The sequence below is a fragment of the Panthera leo genome, chromosome D3, assembly GCF_018350215.1.
Source record: "Panthera leo isolate Ple1 chromosome D3, P.leo_Ple1_pat1.1, whole genome shotgun sequence".
Classification (NCBI taxonomy): Eukaryota; Metazoa; Chordata; class Mammalia; order Carnivora; family Felidae; genus Panthera; species Panthera leo.
This window is the reverse complement of record NC_056690.1, coordinates 22,758,081-22,777,885: the sequence shown is the minus strand read 5'-3', so window position 1 is coordinate 22,777,885 and position 19,805 is coordinate 22,758,081. Positions and strand designations below refer to the sequence as shown.

Here is a 19,805-nt window from a genome sequence, read left to right as displayed (position 1 = left end):
ATGTTTTTTGAATTTGAGCTAAAGACAGAATTTTTAAGAATATAACAGCCACAAGTATTTCTTAAAAACCAATTCAATAGTTTATCATTTTATTTAGTTACAATGAACATTTTTGGATGCATTTTATTCCTGCATGAAGCCCATTTTTTACCCTTTTACACTAACACATTTGATTAGTGAAAATGATTTGTTTTTGAGAAATTAGAATGTAAATTACATTAGCATCAAAGTAAATGGTACCATTTAAGTGTGGACTAGAAAGATATTTTCTGAATTCCTTAGAATTTCTTTGTATTCCAGCTAGTGAATTGAAATGAGAGCCTTTTCATTCAGAATATATTTTTTCCTACTAAACTCTAAACTGAAGTTTTGCATTTTTGAGGTATAGTCTGGTGGTTTTCATAGCATCACATCTCATGAACATATATGCTTTATTTGATACAATGTAGTGTTGGCAAGGATATCTTAGATTCTTGGAAATGGAGTTGATTATTGAAAACGTTGGAGAAGGCACATTATCTACAGAAAATATTCAGACTTAAAAACCACACATCATTCTCTATCATGGAGCTATAGTCCTTTCCACAAAGTTTCTTTTTGTCAAATAGGAACATTTTTTCAATTAATTTTTGTTTTACGTTATAGAATGTAAATGTTATCCTCTATTAACCATGCAAGGAGGAATGAAAGTTGGTTGAATTTCCCACAGCCCTATAAGTCATTTCTTTTTTTTATATGAATCATTCTATAACCTATCAGAGAATTATTTCTAATGGGAAGAGCCACACTAATTATCTGTTATGTTTCACTTACATAAAGAAATAAGTATATTGATATTTATTATCGCAGAAGAAAAGTTGAGTATAGTGAGTAACCTTAGGTAGGAGCAATTTGAATGTACTATTATTAAATCCTAGCAGTAAAATAAATAAGTTTTGTTTAAAAAAAAAAAAGGCGGTGGTGGGGGAGTGGGGCTCCTGGGTGGCTCTGTCAGTTAAGAGTCCAATTCTTGATTTTGGCTCAAGTCATGATCTCACCATTCGTGGCATCAAGTCCCATGTTGGGCTCCATGCTGGAGCCTGCTTGGGATTCTCTCTCTCTCTCTCTCTGCCCCTCTCCCCTCAAAGTAAGTAAGTAAACTTTATTTTAAAAAAGGGAGTAAGACTTAGAAATGTTCTGTTTAAAAAAAGATACTTGTGAGGGGCGCCTGGGTGGCTCAATTTGTTGAGCATCCAACTTCGGCTCAGCTCATAGTTCATGAGTTCAAGCCCTGCATTGGGCTTGCTGCTGTTAGTGTGGAGCTTGCTTTGGATCCTCTGTCCCCCTCTCTGCCCCTCCCCCGCTCATATTTTCTCTGTCTCAAAAATAAATAAACACTAAAAAAAAGATTCTTGTGGGGTGCCTGGGTGGCTCAGTTGGTTAAGCATCCAACTCTTGATTTCAGCTTAGATCATGATCTTGGCAGTTCATGAGTTCTAGCCCAGTGTCAGGCTCTGTGCTGACAGTGCGGAGCCTGCCTGGGATTCTCTCTCTCCTCTGCCCCTTTCCTGCTTTCTCTCTCTCAAAATACATAAACAAACCTAAAAAAAAAAGATACTTCTAATAGTCTGAAATAATACATGTTATCATACTAAAATCATTAAACTAAAACAAATATTAGGTTCTATTTAAATTAGGATTTTTTTTCTCTTCTTGTAAGTGGCCTGAGGTGATCTCTGAAAATGGTTTGCTATTCACTTGACCCAGAAAACTCTAAAAATCATGCAAATCAGGAGGCTCAAATCTTCATGTTCACCTTAAGAACACACGTGAAATTGCCCAGGCCATCAAGGATATGCATATCTGAAAATCACCCAAGTATCTGAAAGATATCACTTTGCAGAAGCAATGTGTGCCATTCAGTCACTATAATGGTGGAGTTGGTAGGTGTACCCAGGCCAAACAGTGGGATTGGACACAGAGTCAGTGGCCCAAAAAGAGTGGTGAATTTTTACTGTAGACAGTAATGCTGAACTTAAAGGTTTAGATGTAGATTCTCTGGTCATTGAGTATATCCAGGTGAACAAAGCCCCCAAGATATGGCATAGAACTTACAGGGCTCATAGTCAAGTTAACCCATACATGAGCTCTCCCTGCCACACTCAGATGATCCTTACTGAAAAAGAGCAGATTTTTCCTAAACCTGAAGAAGAGGTTGCATAGAAGAAAAAGATATCCCAGAAGAAACTCAAGAAACAAAAATTTATGGTCCAAGGGTAAACTGCATAACATAAATGCAAATAAAAGTAAAAAAAAAATTAGGGTTTTTTTCAAAGTGAAGACTTTGTTGAGTTTAGTTAATTGTACATTGGAAAAAAATAATAATGTTACTTAATTATCTAGAACTATATTCAGTTGGCCAATTTTTCTAATACTTTTTATATGTGCTTCTAGTTTTCCATTTGAAGCCAAATTGTCTATTGGTAAACAGAAAAGATTATGGTTTATAACAAATCCAGGCATCATAGGGAGAATAATTCTTTTAGCATTTATATTAGGATCTCAAAACTGAGATCAAAGACTTCAGAAGACTGGTGCTTCAGATAGTGGTAAAGAACTAGAAACAGAAGTTATATGTATATACTTTATGGAGCCACGACCTCAAATTAGCTTCTTCCTGCATGATGGACCTCAAATTAGCTTCCTCCCTTGATAACCAAAGTTAGAACAAGAAGAAACTTTATACCTAATGACACATTTTTGATATTTAAACAAGTCTACATGAAGCTCATTGTGAAGAAAGTTGAAAGTAATATTCTAAAGTATTCTAGTTGTAAGCTATCAACATTTATTCAGTCAGCAGATTTATATGAAGCCTATCATGTGTGAGTCATCATACAAAGGTAGTGTGCACAAAGATAAACCAAATCCCTGATTCAAAACTGTTTAGGAAAATAAACAAAAAAATAGCTGTGTTTTTTAAAATACATTTTTAGAGAGAGAGCAAGCAAGGGAGAGGAGCAGAGGGAGAGAGAGAATCTTTTTTTAAAAAATATTTATTTTTAAGAGAGAGGCAGAGAGAGACAGAGAATCTGAAGCAGGCTCGGAGCTGTCAGCCCAGAACCCAACTTGGGCCCCAAACCCACGAACCGTGAGCTCATGACCTGAGCTGAAGTCGGACACTTAACTGACTGAGCCACCTAGGCACCCTGAGAGAGAGGGAGAGAGAGTGAGAAAAGAAATATTAAGCAGGCTTCATGCTCAGTGTGGAGCCTAACTTGGGGCTCAATCCCATGCCCCTAGGATCATGACCTGAGCCGAAATTGAGAGTCAGATGCTCAACCACTGAGCAACCCAGGTGCTCCCAAATAGCTGTTATATAAATAATATCACCATTCAGTAAGTGCCCACAAAGAGCTATATATACATGGTTTCAATTAATCCCAACAACAACTTTGCATAACATTTTACGGCTGAAGAAATGAAAGTTCATAGACATTAAGTAGCATGTCTAAGTTTGCCAGATTACAAACCATCAGAATCAGTATTTGAATCTAGGTGTCTCTGGCTTCAAAGCTCATACTCAATCCATTAAATCTTATATTCATTCATATGGGAGAGAATGTGAAAAATCCCACAGGACAGCAAAAATCCAATAGAATGATCAAATTCCACTTTTAGTCATGAAGAAATAATGTTAACAGACTTGCTGTCTTGCTGTGAACAGCTAGGGAACTAGGAAAAATATGTGAAGCAACTATTTTCAGATTTTAAACAACAGAAAATACAGAACTGTGATCCCTGAGAGAAGAAAAGCAGGATGAGCCTTAAAATTGGCCTGTCAGGAGGTACTCTGGGGACCACCACCACAGAGAGGGGGAAAACAAGCAGAACATGACCATCTTGCTGAGTTGAAGAAACAGAGATTAGAGTTTGAGAAAGCTGAAGTAGTTGGGGACAGAATATCAGAAGGAAGGGACCTATACAGAGAAAAAGCTCCAGAAGTTGGCATAGGGATCCCCTGAGTCTTTGGTTGAATATTCAGCATCTCAAGTTTGGTTAGAAATTCTATAAGGTTGGACAAAGAAATCTGTTGGGGAGTTTTCTCCCCATTCGTAAGCTAGACAATTCCTAGAGTTGTCACAGCGCTGGGAAATAGTCACAAAATTACCGGTTACATGGACAGACCTTGTTGAAAACCCAGAATATTCAGTAGGGACTCCAGATAGGTTACACCTTAGCAGTAGAACTAAACCAACCCTTTAGTGAAGTCCTCCAAATTCAATCTTATTAACAGCTTAAAAACAAGCCTTGAAAGGATCTGGCTTACTTGCCTGCCAAAATAAAATTCAACACTTTTTAGGGGAAAACAACCAAGTCCAAACACTCAACTATGTACAATTCTTATTGTCCAGAATCCAGTAAAACTTTATTGACATATAAAGCAGAATGAAATTTTTTAAAGTAGTATCTATGCCCAACGTGGGGCTCGAACTCACAATGCCAAGATCAGGAGTCACATGCTCTACTGACTGAGTCAGCCAGGTGCCCCCGGCAACCAGTGAATATCAATCATAACCAGTGAATATCAATCAGTAGATGGGGCACCTGGGTGGCTCAGTTGGTTAAGCGTCCGACTCTTGATTTCGGCTCAGGTCATGATCTCATAAATCGTGAGATTGAGCCCCGCACTGGGCTTTGCAGTGACAGCATGAAGCCTGCTTGGGATTCTCCCTCACTCTCTGTCGCTGCCGGTCCCCCATGCACACTTTCTCTCTCTCCGACCCACCCCCACTTGTCATGCACTCTCTCTCTCAAAATAAATAAATATTTAAAAAAATCAGTCAGTAGAAGCAGACCCAGAAATGTCAGCAATGATAAATTTAGTAAAGACTTTAAAACAGCTATTATACCAAGTGCAGTGATAACCTATGTTTGCACAAAAACATGTATACAGATGTTTACAGTGGCTTTATTTGTAATCTTCGAAAACTGGACAATTCAAATGTTTCTTAATGGGGTAATGGATAAACTTAAAAGGAAACAAGCTGCGAATACATGCAACAACGTGGATCAATTGCAAATGCATTATGCTGAGTGAAAGAAGCCAGAATCAAGACTACATATTGTATGATTCTGTTTACACATTTTTCTCTTTTTAAAAAATATTTATTTATTTTGAGAGAGAGAGAAAGAGAGAGAATGCTTATAAGTGGGGAAGGGGCAAAGAAAGAGGGAGAGAGAGAATCCCAAGCAGTCTTTGCACTGACAGAGTGCATGCAACTCAGGACTCACTCTCACAACCATGAGATATGACCTGAGCCAAAATCAGAAGTCAGATGCTTAACTGACTGAGACAACCAGGGACCCCTACAACATTTTTCTTTCTTTAACAACTTTATTGACATATAATTCATATACTATGCAATTTGCCCATTTAAAGTGTATGATTGAATGGTCTTTAGTATTTACACAAAATTTTGCAACCATTGCCACAATCTTAGAACATTTTCATCACCTTAAAAAGAAACCCCAAACCCTTTAGTTATCACCTCCATATTTCCCCATTTCTCCTTTCCCTCAAGTCTTGAGCAACCAGTAATATATTTTCTGACTTTATAGATTTGCCTATTCTGGATATTTCATATAAATGGAGTTGTACAATGTGTAGTATTTTGTGACTGGCTTCTTTCACTTAGCATTATGTCTTCCAGTTTCATCTATGTTGTAGATGTATGTATAAGTACAATAAAACCTTGGTTTGTGAGCATAATTTGTTCCAGAAACATGCTTAGAATCCAAAGCACTTGTATATCAAAGCAAATTTACCCATAAGAAATAATGGAAACTCAGATGATTCATTTCACAACCCAAAAATATTCATGTAAAAATGATTATAATACTATACTATAATACAAAATAATAAATAAAATACAAAATATAAAGAAAAACAAATTAACCTGCACTTACCTTTGAAAACCTTCGTGGTTAGTGTGAGGGAGACAAGAAGAGAAGAGAGTTATTGTGTAAGGCGACTTTTACTATCACTAATGGAATCACTGCTGTCTATTGGCTCAATGGAATCTTTTTCTTTTAGTGCAACTTTATTAAGGAACCTATCCAATGATATTTACTTTTGCCTCCTTTTGAAGATTTTGTGGAAATGTGACATTGCATTGATGATCATCCACAATCCCGTAGCAAGAGAGAGAAGGACCATTGATTCAACTGTGATCATGTGATGTCGGCATCATGTACTGCTCATATTGCAAGACATCACTCATTTTTCAAGTTAAAGTGTATTATAAATGTTTGTCTTGCGGAACACTCACAGAACAAGTTACTTGCAATCCAAGGTTTTACTGTACTTCATTCCTTTTTTGTGGCTGAATACTATTCCATTGTAGGGATATACCACATATTGTTTATCCATTCATTATTGATGGACATTGGGTTGTTTATACCTTTTGACTGTTATGAATAATGCCACTATAAACATTAATGTACAAGTTCTTTTTGAACACCTATTTTCAATTCTCTTGGGTATGTACCTAAGAGTGCCATTCCTGGGTCATATGGTAACTCTATGTTTAATTATTTGAACTCCAAAACTGTCTTGTAAAGTGTCTGCATCATTTTACAATCCCACCAGCAGTGTATAAGAGTTCCAATTTTCCCTTTTTTCACCAACCCTTATCATCTTACTTTTTGATTCTAGCCATTCTAACGGGTGTGAAGTAAGGGTATATTATTGTGGTTTTGATTTGCATTTTTTAAAGTTTATTCGTTTATTTTGAGAGAGAGAAAGAGCCAGTGAGGGAGGCACAGAGAGAGAGGGAGCCAGTGTAGAACCTGATGTGGGGCTCAAACTCATGAACTGTGAGATCATGACCTGAACCAAAATCAAGAGTCAGATGCTCAACCAGCTGAACCACCCAGGTGCCCTTGATTTGCATTTTTTAGTGACAGATGTCAAGCATATTTTCATGTGCTTATTGCTCATTTATATATCTTCCATGGAGAAATGCTTATTCAGATTTTTTGCTCACTTTAAAGTTAGATTGCTTATCTTTTTATTGTTGAGGTGTAAGAATTATTTATTTTTTTCTGGGTCTAATTTCTTATCAGATATGTGACCTGCAAATATTTTCTCCCATTCTATGGGTTGTCTTTTCATTTTCTTGATGATGTCCTTTGAAACACAAATAGGGTTTAATTTTGATCTAGTCCAAATTATCCATTTTTATTTTGTTGCTTATGCTCATGCTTCTTGTGTGTGTGTATGTGTGTGTGTGTGAGAGAGAGAGAGAGACAGAGACAGAGACAGAGACAGAGACAGACAGAGACAGACAGAGAGAGAGACAGACAGAGAGATCTAAGAATTCTTTAACAAATCCTAAGTCATGACGATTTACATCTGTATATTTACTTCTTAGAGTTTATGGTTTTAGTTTTTACATTTAGATCTTTGATTCATTTCAACTTAATTTTTTATATATGGTATGAAGTATGGATCTGACCTTCTTTTGTATGTGGATATCTGGTTGTCCCAACACCATTTATGTTCATATGTGTAAGAGATATTAATCTGTAGTTTTCTTCTTTTTAAAAATATTTTTTTAATGTTTATTTATTTTTGAGACAGGGAGAGACAGAGCATGAGCAGAGGAGGGGTAGAGAGAGAGGGAGACACAGAATCCAAAGCAGGTTCCAGGCTCTGAGCTGTCAGCACAGATCCCAATGCAGGGCTCGAACTCACAAACTGTGAGGTCATGACCTGAGCATAAGTCGGATGCTTAACCGACTGAGCCACCCAGGTGCCCTAGTTTTCTTCTTTTTTTAAAAAAATTTAATGTTTATTTATTTTTATTAAAAAAAAATTTTTTTTAACGTTTATTTATTTTTGAGACAGAGAGAGACAGAGCATGAATGGGGGAGGGTCAGAGAGAGGGAGACACAGAATCCGAAACAGGCTCCAGGCTCTGAGCTGTCAGCACAGAGCCCGACGTGGGGCTCGAACCCACGGACCGTGAGATCATGACCTGAGCCGAAGTCGGCCGCTCAACCGACTGAGCCACCCAGGCGCCCCAATGTTTATTTATTTTTAAGAGAGAGACAGAGTGTGAGTGGGGGAGGGGCAGAGAGAGAGGGTGACACAGAATCTGAAGCAGGCTCCAGGCTCTAAGCTGTCAGCATAGAGCCCACTGCAGGGGCTTGAACCCCCGGGGGGTGAACCATGTGCACCTGGGAAGAATGTATATTCTGCTAATGGGTGTAGTGTTCTATAGGTATCTGTTAGGTCTACTTGGTTTATACTATTGTTCAGATCTTTTATTTCCTTGTTAACCTTCGGCCTAGTTTTCCTCTTCATTACTGAAATTGGGGCATTGAAGTCTCTGACTGTTATCGTTGAATTGCCTGCTTCTCTCTTCATTTCTATCAGTTTCTGCTTCATGTAATTTTGTGTTATATTATTAGACATATATATGTTTATAATTATTTTATATTCTTGATGGATTGGCCCTTTTATCATTATAAAATGTCTCTCATTATCTCTAGTAACAAGTTTAATACATTCACATTAATCTTATTGATAGAGTTGGATTTATGCCTGCCATTTTACTTTTTCTTTTCCACGTTTCATTCTTTTTGTTCCTCTATTCCTCCTTTATTGCTTTCTTTTGCATTGAGTGAATATTTTTAATGAGGCATTTAAATTTCTTTAGTTGTTTTTTTTTTTTTTACTATATATGTATATTTTATTGGTTGCTTTGGGGCTTATCATATAAATCTTAACTTATCAAAATAAATTTCAGGTTTTTGCTAGTTTAATTCCAGGGAAATGTAGCAATGTTACTCCTATATGGCTCTATTGTCTACCTTCCCCCTTTATATGGTATTATTGTTATACATCTATTAGTGTTACAAATCCAACAATACATTGTTATAATTATTACTTTATCATCTGTAGTCATTTCCTTAGCCCAATGCAGCTTTGCTCCCATTCATCTTCTTTGTGTTGATATTGGTAAATATATTATATTTCTTTATGTTATAGGTTGAAGAATACATTACCTACATATTTTATACAATGCTTTTTACTTTATTTTTAAGCTTTATTTATTTTGAGAGAGAAAGAGTACACACAGGTGGGGGACGGGCAGAGAGAGGGGGAGAGAGAGAGTCCTCAGCAGGCTCTGCACTGACAGTATGGAGCCTAATGTGGGGCTCCAACTCATGAACCGCTAGATCATGACCTAAGCTGAAATTGGACACTCAACCAATTGAGTCACCCAGGCATCCCTGTATAATTGCTTTTTAAATATGCCTTTGTAATACCTTTTATTTATTATTTTTTACACTGCCGTTTATTTATTTATTTGTTTGTTTTTTAAGATTTTATTCTTTTAAGTAATCTTTACATCCAACATGGGGCTCAAACCCTACAACCTCAAGATCAAGAGCTGCATGGTCCACTGATTGAGCTAGCCAGATGCCCCTACACTGCCTTTTATAATTGCATAATTACCAATACCATTTCATTGTCCTTTGTTTTATTATGGCAATTTAAATTACCATCTGGAGTCACTTGGAGTTGCTTTTAATCTGAAGCATATTCTTTAGTATTTCTTGTAAGATGGGTCTGCTGGCAACAAATTCTCTCAGTTTTTGCTAATCTGGGGATGTTTTTATTTAATGTATATATAAATCTACACATATATGGATTTGCTTGATATAGGATATATAAGATATAGAATATAGGACAGTTTTTCTTTGAGCACTTCGATGATGTTATCCTATTGCCTAACTGGCTTCCATTGTTTCTGCTGAGAAGTCAGCTGTTAGCCTTATTGGGTTCCCTTGTAAGTGATGAGTTGTTTTCTTTTGTTGCTTTTATGATTTTTTTTTTTTTAAGTAGACTTCAGGCCCAGTGTGGAGCCCAGTGTGGGGCTTGAACTCATGGCTCAGGTCATGATCTCACGGTTTGTGCACTGTGGTGCAGAGCCTGCTTGGGATTCCCTCTTTCCCTCTCTCTCTCTCTCTATTCCTCCCCCACTTTCACTTTCTTTCTCTCTCAAAAATAAATAAATAAAACTTTAAAAAAAGTAAGATGTCTGAACACTTCAATTAAAAGGCAGATGTTGTCAAATGAATTGACATATGCTATTTAGAAGAAACACACTTTAAATATGGAGAGTCAGATAAGTTAAAAGTAAAATGATGGAAAAAGATATACCACACAAAGACTACTTGTAATAAAGCTGGAATGACAATATTAATATCAGACAAGGAAGATTTTAGGATAAGGAATATTATCAGAGCTAGAGATATCACAAAATAATGAGTCAATCTTAAAGGTATATACAGTTAATAACAGAGTTTCAAAATACATGAATCAAAACCTGACAGAACTAAAGGAGAAATCAGCAAATCAATAATTATGGTTGATGATTTCAGTACTCTTCTCTCAATAATGGAGCAATCGATTTGACCTCATTAATCTTACAAAATCTTACAAAATCCAATAACTATAGAATATATATTGCTTACAAGTGTTTGTAAAACCAAGTTGGACCACATTCTGGGTCATAAAATAGGTGTCATTAAATTTGAAAGGATTATAATAAGTATTTCTCTGACCATGGAGTTCTATTAAAAATTAATAACAACACAATACTGGGAAAATATACAAAAATTTGGAAAATATTGAAAGTATCAATAAACTTGGTAAACTTCTAACTAGACTGACTAAGAAATAGAGAGAGAAGATACAAATTACCAACATCAGGCATGAAGGATGAGATATTGCTATCAATTCCACAGACATTAAAAGCAAAATAAAGGAATGTTGTGAAAACTGTATTCTGATAAATTTGATAACTTATATAATATAAACACATTCATTGAAAGACACAAATTACCAAACTGACACATGTAGAAATAGATAAACTTAATAAACCTGTATTTCTTAAAGAAATTGAATTCATAACTAAAACCCTTCATATAAAGTAAACTCCAGACTAGAGGGTTTCATTGGTGAACTCTATCAAACAAATAAGGAAACAATAATGCTAATCTTAAACAAACTCTATAAGAACATAAAGGAGAAGTCTTCAAACTCATCTTATAAGGTTAGCATTACCCTAATACTAAAACCAGACAAAGACATTACAAGAATAGAAAACTACAGACTAACAAATATCCCTCATGACTGTAGATGCAAATGTCCTTAGTAAAATATTAGCAAATCGAATCTAGCAATATGTGGAAAAGATAATGTATCATGACTAAATGGTTTTTATCCCAGCAATGCAAGGTTTGTTTAAGATTTAAGAACCAAGGTAACTAAAAAAAAAAAAAAAAAAAAAAAGAGTCAGTATAACTCACCATATTAACAGAATAGAGGAGAAAGCCACATGATCACCTCTGTAGATGCAAAAAAAGTATTTCACAGGGGTGCCTGGGTGGCTCAGTCGGTTGAGTGTCCGACTTCAGCTCAGGCCATGATCTCGTACTTCGTGAGTTTGAGCCCCGCCTCAGGCTCTGTGCTGACAGCTCAGAGCCTGGAGCTTGCTTTGTATTCTCTGTCTTCCTCTCTCTCTACCCCTTCCCTGCTTGTGCTCTCTCTCTCTCTCAAAAATAAATAAACATTAAAAAAATTAATAAAAAAGTATTACACAAAATTAAACATTCATTTGTAATTTTTATTTTATTTTATTTTAATTTTTTAATGTTTACTTTTGCCCCTCATGTGTAATTTTTTAAAAAGAAACTTTTAGAAGCACCTGGGTGGCTCAGTCAGTTGAGCATCCGACTTTGGCTCAGGTCATGATCTCACGGTTTGTGAGTTAGAGCCCTGCTTTGGGCTCTGCGTTGACAGCTCAGAGCCTGGAGCCTGCTTCAGATTCTGTCTCTGTCTCTGTCTCTGTCTCTCTCTCTCTCTCTCTGCCCCTCCCCCATTCATGCTCTCTCTCTCAAAAATAGATAAACATTAAAAAAAATTTTTTTTAATGAAACTAATAGAAAACAAGGAATAGAAAGGAACATCCTCAACCTTTTAAAAGATATTTACAAAGAACCTAAAAGTAACATCATACTTAATGGTGAAAGACTAAACACTTTGCACCTAAGGTAGAGAATAAAACAAGATATCAACTCTTACCATTTCTATTGTACACTATACTAGAGGTCCTAGTCAGAGAATTAAGGTAAGCATAAGAAATAAAAGGCAAAAAAAAAAAAAAAAAAAAAAAAAAAAAAAAAAAAAAAAAAAAAAAAAAAAGAAATAAAAGGCATACACATCGGAAAGGAAGAAATAAAACTGAATTTCTTTGAAAATGACATGATTACATACATAGAAAATTTCAGGAAATATGTAAGAAAGATACTACCAGGATTGCAGGGGCACCTGGGTGGTTCAGTTGGTCGAACATCGGACTCTTGATCTCAGGTTCAAGAAGAGTTCAAGCCCTACACTTGGTGTGGAGCCTACTTAAAAAGAAAGACTAGTGTCTTTCAGGATTAATAACATGAATTTAACAAGGTCACAGGATATAGGCTCAATACATAGAAATCTATTTTATTTCTCTATTCTATCAATGATAAATTAGAAGTGAAATTTACAATGCCATTTACAGTAGTATAAAAATTCAAAATACTTAGAGCTGAAATAATAAGACATATGCCAAGACCTGTACAATAAAAACCATAAAACACTGCTGAGAAAAATTAAAGAAATTTACCATGTTCATGGATTGGAAACTTGATTAAGATGTCACTTTTACCTCAACTGATCCATACATTCAATGAAGTCCCAGTCAAAATTCCACAGGTCACTTTTGTAGAAATTGACCTGAGTCTAAAATTAGCTGAGTCTAAAATTTAAATGGGAATGCAAAGGACCTAGAAAAGCCATAAAACTTATGAAGAAGAACAAAGTTGGAGAACTTACTCTATCAGATATCAAGACTGTAAAAATACACTAAACAAAGTAGGGTGGCATTGTGGTGAAGATAAACATATAAATCAATGGACTAGAATGCAGAGTTCAGAAATATACCCACACATATGTAATCAGGTGATATTTTTACAAAGGTACTTTATCAAAACTTCTCTTCCAAAGACATTGTTAACAAAATGATAAAGCAAGCCAATACTGGGAGAAAATATTCTGAATACATACATCTGACAAAGAACTTGTATTCAGAATATATAATTTTTATATATACAGATTCATTACTTGTGTTCGTCACTCAAACACAAATGTGGCCCATTTAAATATGGTAACTTGGGTACTCCTTCAGTTTTGGGAAATTTTCTTCAATTATTTCCTTGATGAAAATTATGTCGTCTTCTCAAATTCCTCTGTTTCTTTCTAGATCTCCTAATAGATAGTGGACCTTCTACACAGGCACTCTATTTTTTAAAAAATCTTTTCTCTCCAATTTTTTGTATCTTTTGCTTTTGTTGTACTCGTACTCTTTTGTCCTACTCTTCTTTTGAGTTTTCATTTATATTGCTGTTCATTTCTAAGAGCCTTTTGTTATTGTTTTCTGAATGTTCTTTTTTATACTATACTGTTTTTGTTCGTGCTCAAAGAATTGTCTCTTGTCTCAGAAGATACTAATTATTTCTAAGTAGATTTCCTCTCAGTGTATGTCCGTTTCCTCTGTTTGTTTGCCATTTCCACCTCTACCTCCGTGCATCTCTTCTACCTCTCTCTCCTCAGAAGTCTGAAAATGGCTGTTAGTTCTGGGTTGTCTGCTCATATTTAAGAGTGGAGAGACTAGAAAGCCCTGAGCTTATAGATGGTTATGATTGTGGCCTTCACTGTAGAATGAACTTCAGGCCTTTGGGAGAATTCTTAATGTCTGTATTTTAAAATTTTTCCTCTAGGGGCGCCTGGGTGGCTCAGTCGGTTAAGCGTCCGACTTCAGCTCAGGTAACGATCTCACCATCCGTGAGTTCAAGCCCCGCGTCGGGCTCTAGGCTGATGGCTCAGAGCCTGGAGCCTGATTCCGATTCTGTGTCTCCCTCTCTCTCTGCCCCTCCCCCATTCATGCTCTGTCTCTCTCTGTCTCAAAAATAAATAAACGTTAAAAAAAAAATTTTTTTTTAATAAAAAAAATAAAATTTTTCCTCTTGGTCAGAGGAATCTGTGCTCAGAATCTGTGTTCATCCCCAGTGTTTTAGCAGCCAAATAGAGATGGAAGCCTAAGGGTCTCTGCACTTAGTATGTATAATTTTACTTAATTCCCCTTAATTCCCCCATAATTAATACCTTTCCTGGAGGGTGCTTTGTATATCCCACTATCCAAAGACTATCACCCTCTCTAGAGAATAAACTTACGATATTATACCTTGGTGAGCAAGGGGCAACTGTTTGGTTTGCAAAATTGAGGAAGGGATCTGAGGATTTCAACTTCATAAATGTCTTTAAGTTGATCTTATTTTAGCTCTTCTACTCATCCTCTTTATCTCCTCTTCCAAAAGTACACGATGCTGGAAATCCCTTAGACTGATGTTCATTTGGGTGGTCTTTTTGCTTCACGTCGCTGCTGGTTTAAGTTTCCAGCTATGTTAGTTATCTTTCATGTATCTGCTTTCCAGCTCCCAAAATTTCAATGCTTTTGTCTTCCTTTTTTATTCTTTCTGTAATTTGGGGTTTCTGATCTTTAAATATATCTCTTTACCAGCATTCTGGTGGGATTTGGAGAGGAAACTAAATAAATGTATGTGTCAATCTACCATCTCTACCCAGAAGTCAGTGAACATGTTTCTAAAAAAATAAGTATGTCAAGGATTTGTTTAAAGGAGATGCAGTGCATTTAAACATGAAAAACATGGAATGTTTTTCCATTTGTGTCTTCTTCAATTTCTTTCATAAGTTTTCTATAGTGTTCAGCATACAGATCTTTTACCTCTTTGGTTAGGTTTATTCCTAGGTATTTTATGGTTCTTGGTATAATTGTAAATGGGATCGATTTTTTTATTTCTCTTTCTGTTGCTTCATTGTTGGTGTATAGAAATGCAACTGATTTCTGCGCATTGATTTTGTATCCTGCGACTTTGCTGAATTCATGTATCAGTTCTAGCAGCTTTTTGGTAGAATCTTCCATGTAGAGTAGACTCATGTCATCTGAGAAAAGTGAAAGTTTGACTTCTTCTTTGCCAATTTGGATGCCTTTTATTTCATTTTGTTGTCTGATTGCTGAAGCTAAGACTTCAAACACTATGTTAAAAACAGTGATGAGAGTGGACATCCCTGTCATGTTCCTGATCTCAGGGACAAAGCTCTCAGTTTTTCCCCTTGAGGATGATTTTAGCTGTGGGCTTTACATATAGTGCTTTTATGATGTTAAGGTGTGTTCCTTCTATCCTGACTTTCTTGAGGATTTTTATTAAGAAAGGATGCTGTATTTTGTCAAATGCTTTTTCTGCATCTATTGATGGGATCATATGGTGAAATAAGTCAATCAGAGAAAGATATCATATGTTTACACTCATATTGGAACTTGAGAAACTTAACAGGAGACCATGGGGGAAGGGAAGGAGGAAAAATAGTTTCAAACACAGAGGGAGGCAAACCATAAGAGCTCTTAAATACAAAGAACAAACTGAGGGTTGATGGTGGGGGTGGGGGAGAGGGGAAAATGGGTGATGGGCACTGAGGAGGGCACTTGTTGGGATGAGCACTGGGTGTTATATGTAAGTGATGAACCAAGGGAATCTACCCCTGAAACCAAGAGCACACGGTATACACTGTATATTAGCTAACTTGACAATAAGTTATATTAAAAAAATAAATAAATGTTAGATAGAATTCACCTATGGGGAAAAAATAAACATGAAAAACACCTCATAATACCAAAAAACTACTACAAAATTATATTTTAAAGATTTAAGTCTAAGTAGTCTCAGGAAGAGAATATAAACTCATAATTTTCCACTTGGAAATAAATACATCAGCTGGGTAGGCTGCTGGGTATAATAATGGCATCTGAAAATATTTGCATGTTTTAAAACTTCTCACTCATACTCTATCTTCAGAATATTGTAGTCTCAATTTAGGAAAAAAAGTATTGGTAGAGGATAGTTTGAAAGTCCAAAAGATACTTCCTGTTAGTTTACAAGAACACAACAGAGAAATCAAATTCCTCCACTTGGTTTTGGATGCTTTGTGTCATAATCCCTGACTTTGTTCAAAAGCAAGATTTTAAACTTCTCAGTTAGGAGGGGAGGAAAATTTAAGTGAAGTTGGTGTAACCATTAAGTAGAAAAAAGCCTTTACATGATCCTAATTATCCCCCTAGTTAAAAGGCTTTTTCCTTCCTCTCCTTACCAAATTTTTCACAAGATGCTTTCCATTTACTGCGCCCTCCTTACCTGTTCTTTGGCTCAGAAAGCTGGTCACTTCACTCATCTTCACTTTCCTAACTACTCTCTTCAGAATAAATAATGACTTTTTAATTAATAGCTCTCACAGTCTTTACTCCTTTTTTTCATTCTTCTTGATCTATTTTACCATATTACCTATATATTCTTCTTAAATACTCTTCTTATTTCTGTGATATTATACCGTTCTCATTCTTTGCATCTGTCTGACCTGTCATCCATTTCTCTGTCACTTTTGTTCCTCCCCCCACCTCTAATTGCAAGCAAACTCCAACATCTCCAGTGTCTTTGACCATATACTTTTCAAGCTCTACATACTTTTCTTTGGAGGATTTATCCCATCTCTGGCTTCAAGCAACACATGCATGCTATTAAGTCCCAAATGTCTTATCTAGGGTCCTCTTGCCCCAGAACTTTAACTTTCTATTGGGAATTTCCACTTTGATCCCACCATTGTGTCAAATCCAGTGTGCTAGTCTTTTTTTTTTTAATGTTTATTTTTATTTTTGAGGGGGGGTGCAGGACAGAGGATCCAAAGCGGACTCTGCACTAACAGCAGCAAGCCGGATGTGGGGCTCAAACCCATGAACCACAAGATCATGACCTGAGCCAAAGTGAGACGCTCAATGCTCAACCCTAAACTGACTGAGCAACCCAGGTGCCCCCAGTATGCTTGTCTTTTTATTCACCACTGCCCTCCTGTTTTCACATCTAGAATGAATTTTCCTACCCAGTTTCCCTGCCTCTCTGCATCAACTCTATTCTTTCAATGTCTTAAGTTCAGAATTTTGAAATCATTTTCCTTATTTAGTCAGGTATCAAAATTCCCCCAAGCCTTCCCTTTCTGGTCTGATTTTACTGCCAAAACTTGAGTCTCTTGCATTTGAATTGCTGCCACAGCCTCCTGCACTTTCCTGCATACCACTGACAGTCTAATCTTCTTTATAACTTTCATCATATCACTTCCCTAATTAAAATACCTCCTGACTTCTGTTTCCTACTATCAAGTTAACACACCTCTACCTGGCTTTCAGATTGCTCATGATCTGGCTCCACTTTACATAATGTTTCCCACTGTTACCCAATATGTTCCCCTTCCTTGAGTTGGATCAGTTTTCTCACTGTCATAAACAAACCAAGTTCATTTCTTTTTTTTTTTTTAATTTTTTTAATGTTTATTTTTGACAGAGAGAGAGACACACAGACAGAACGTGAGCAGGGGAGGGGCAGAGAGAGAGAGAGAGAGAGAGAGGGAGACACAGAATCAAAGCAGGCTCCAGGCTCCGAGCTGTCAGCACAGAGCCCAATGCGGGGCTTGAACCCACTAACTGCGAGATCATGACCTGAGCCGAAGTCGGATGCTTAACCAGCTGAGCCACCCAGGCACCCCAAACCAAGTTCATTTCTGCCTCCAAATCTTAACAAATATACTTTTCTCCTACCTGGAATGCCTTTCTTCTTTCCATTGACCAAATCCTATCTATCTTGCAAGAGAACTGTCCATGTTTGCTCTGTCCACTTCTCTGCCTTCTGTTCTCTTTAATCAGGCATTTAATGCACTTTAATCAGGCATTCTTCCCCACTATTCCACTGTCCAATACACAATTCATATTATTTTCCCATCATTAGTCCATCTTCAGTATTTCCAATCTTAGTAAATGAAACCATCATTTACCCAGTTGCTCTAATAAGACCTTAGCAGCCATCCTTGGCTCATCTCCTGTATAACCCACATCTAGTCCATCAGCAAGTTCAGTGAGCTCTCTTTTCAATATATATTTCAAATCTGACCAGTTCTCACTATCTCAAGTCTACCACTCTAGCTCAAGTAAATAGTACCTTGCAGTGCTCTCTCTGCTTTCATTTTTGCCTTTGCACTGTTTGACACAAGACATCTAGAATCTTCTTATATTTTTAAAAAATATTCATTTATTTTGTGTGTGTGTATGTGTGTGTGAGAGAGAGAGAGAGAGAGAGAGAGAGAGAGAGAGAGAGAGAGAGAAAACGCTCTCACAAGCAGGGGAGGGGCAGAAAGAGAGGGAGAAAGAGAATCCCAAGTAGGCTCTGCTTTGTCAGCACAGAGCCTGATGCAGGGCTCAAACCCATCAACTGTGAGATCATGACCTGAGCTGAAATAAAAAGTTGGACGCTTAACCAACTGAGTCACCCAGGTGCACCCAGAATCTTCTTTTAAAGATATATATCTGTTTATGTCACCTCAATTTCGATGGTCTTCTAGGTCATACCTGATCTGCTCTAGCCCAAGTCTCCCAATTTTAGCTCCTGTCAGTTTCCCTTCACTCCTTCATCCCACTTCTCTGGCTTTCTTTCTGTTTCAAGAACAAGCCAAATTTATTGACACCTCATTTGCATGTGGACACATTTCAAAATAATCACTAGATAAGTTTGAACAGAATAAATGTGAGTTTCCACAATATTTGTCTCTGTATAATTTATATAAATAATTCTGTTTATATGTGTAAAACATATATCAACAGGAAAAAACAAGAAAATATACAATTTTTTCTCTAAAATAATCTTTTTTGGGGTGCCTGAGTGGTATAGTCGGTTAACTTTGGCTCAAGTCGTGATCTCCCAGTTTGTGAGTTTGAGCCCCGCATCGGGCTCACTGCTGTCAGCATAGAGCCTGCTTTGGATCCTCTGCCCCCTACTCTCACGACCCCTCCCCTGCGTGCGCTCTGTCTCTCTCAAAAATAAGTAAACATTTAAAAAAATAAATAAAATAAATAATCTTTTTGTATAAATTTATGTTTATTTTGAAACAATCTCTTACAGAAAAGCTGCAAGTACAACACAAATGATTTTCTGAACCAGTTGCTTTATCACTCCTGAAATACTGCATGCAATTCCTAGAAACATGGACATTCTCCTACATAATCACAATACAACCATGAAAATCAGGAAATTAATTCTGATACATTACTATTACCCAACCCTCAAACTCCATTCAAGTTTTGCCAATTGTCCTAATAATGTCCATGATAGCAAAAGGATCCAGGTTACATCACATGTTGTATGTAATTGTTAAATTGCTTTAACTTCCTTTAGCTTGGAACTGTTCCTCAATCTTTCCTTGATTTTCATGACCTTGACATGCTTTTGTGTATGTGTTTTTTTATAAGTTTATTTATTTTGAGAGAGAGAGAGAGTGTACGCACGTGAGTGTGGGGGAGGAGCAGAGAGAGAGAGAGAGAGAGAGAGAGAGAGAGAATCCCAAGCAGACTCCTCACTGTCAGTGTAGAGCCTGTTTTGGGGTTAGAACTCACAAACCATGAGATTATGACCTGAGCTGAAATCAAGAGTAAGATGCTTAACTGACTGAGCCACCCAGGTGCCCCATAATTGTTTTGTGTTTATTAAAGTATAGTTGACACACAATGTTACACTAGTTTCAGGTGTACAACATAGTG

At 36.6% G+C, this 19,805-nt stretch overlaps 1 protein-coding gene and 1 pseudogene across 1 annotated transcript in view; both read left to right on the top strand.

Moving 5' to 3' along the window:
• HORMAD2 (HORMA domain containing 2) overlaps window positions 1-19,805 on the top strand; it is a 93,589-nt gene that overhangs the window by 49,047 nt on the left and 24,737 nt on the right. The gene's annotated exons all lie outside the window — the stretch shown is intronic.
• LOC122203965 lies at window positions 1,722-2,259 on the top strand (annotated as a pseudogene).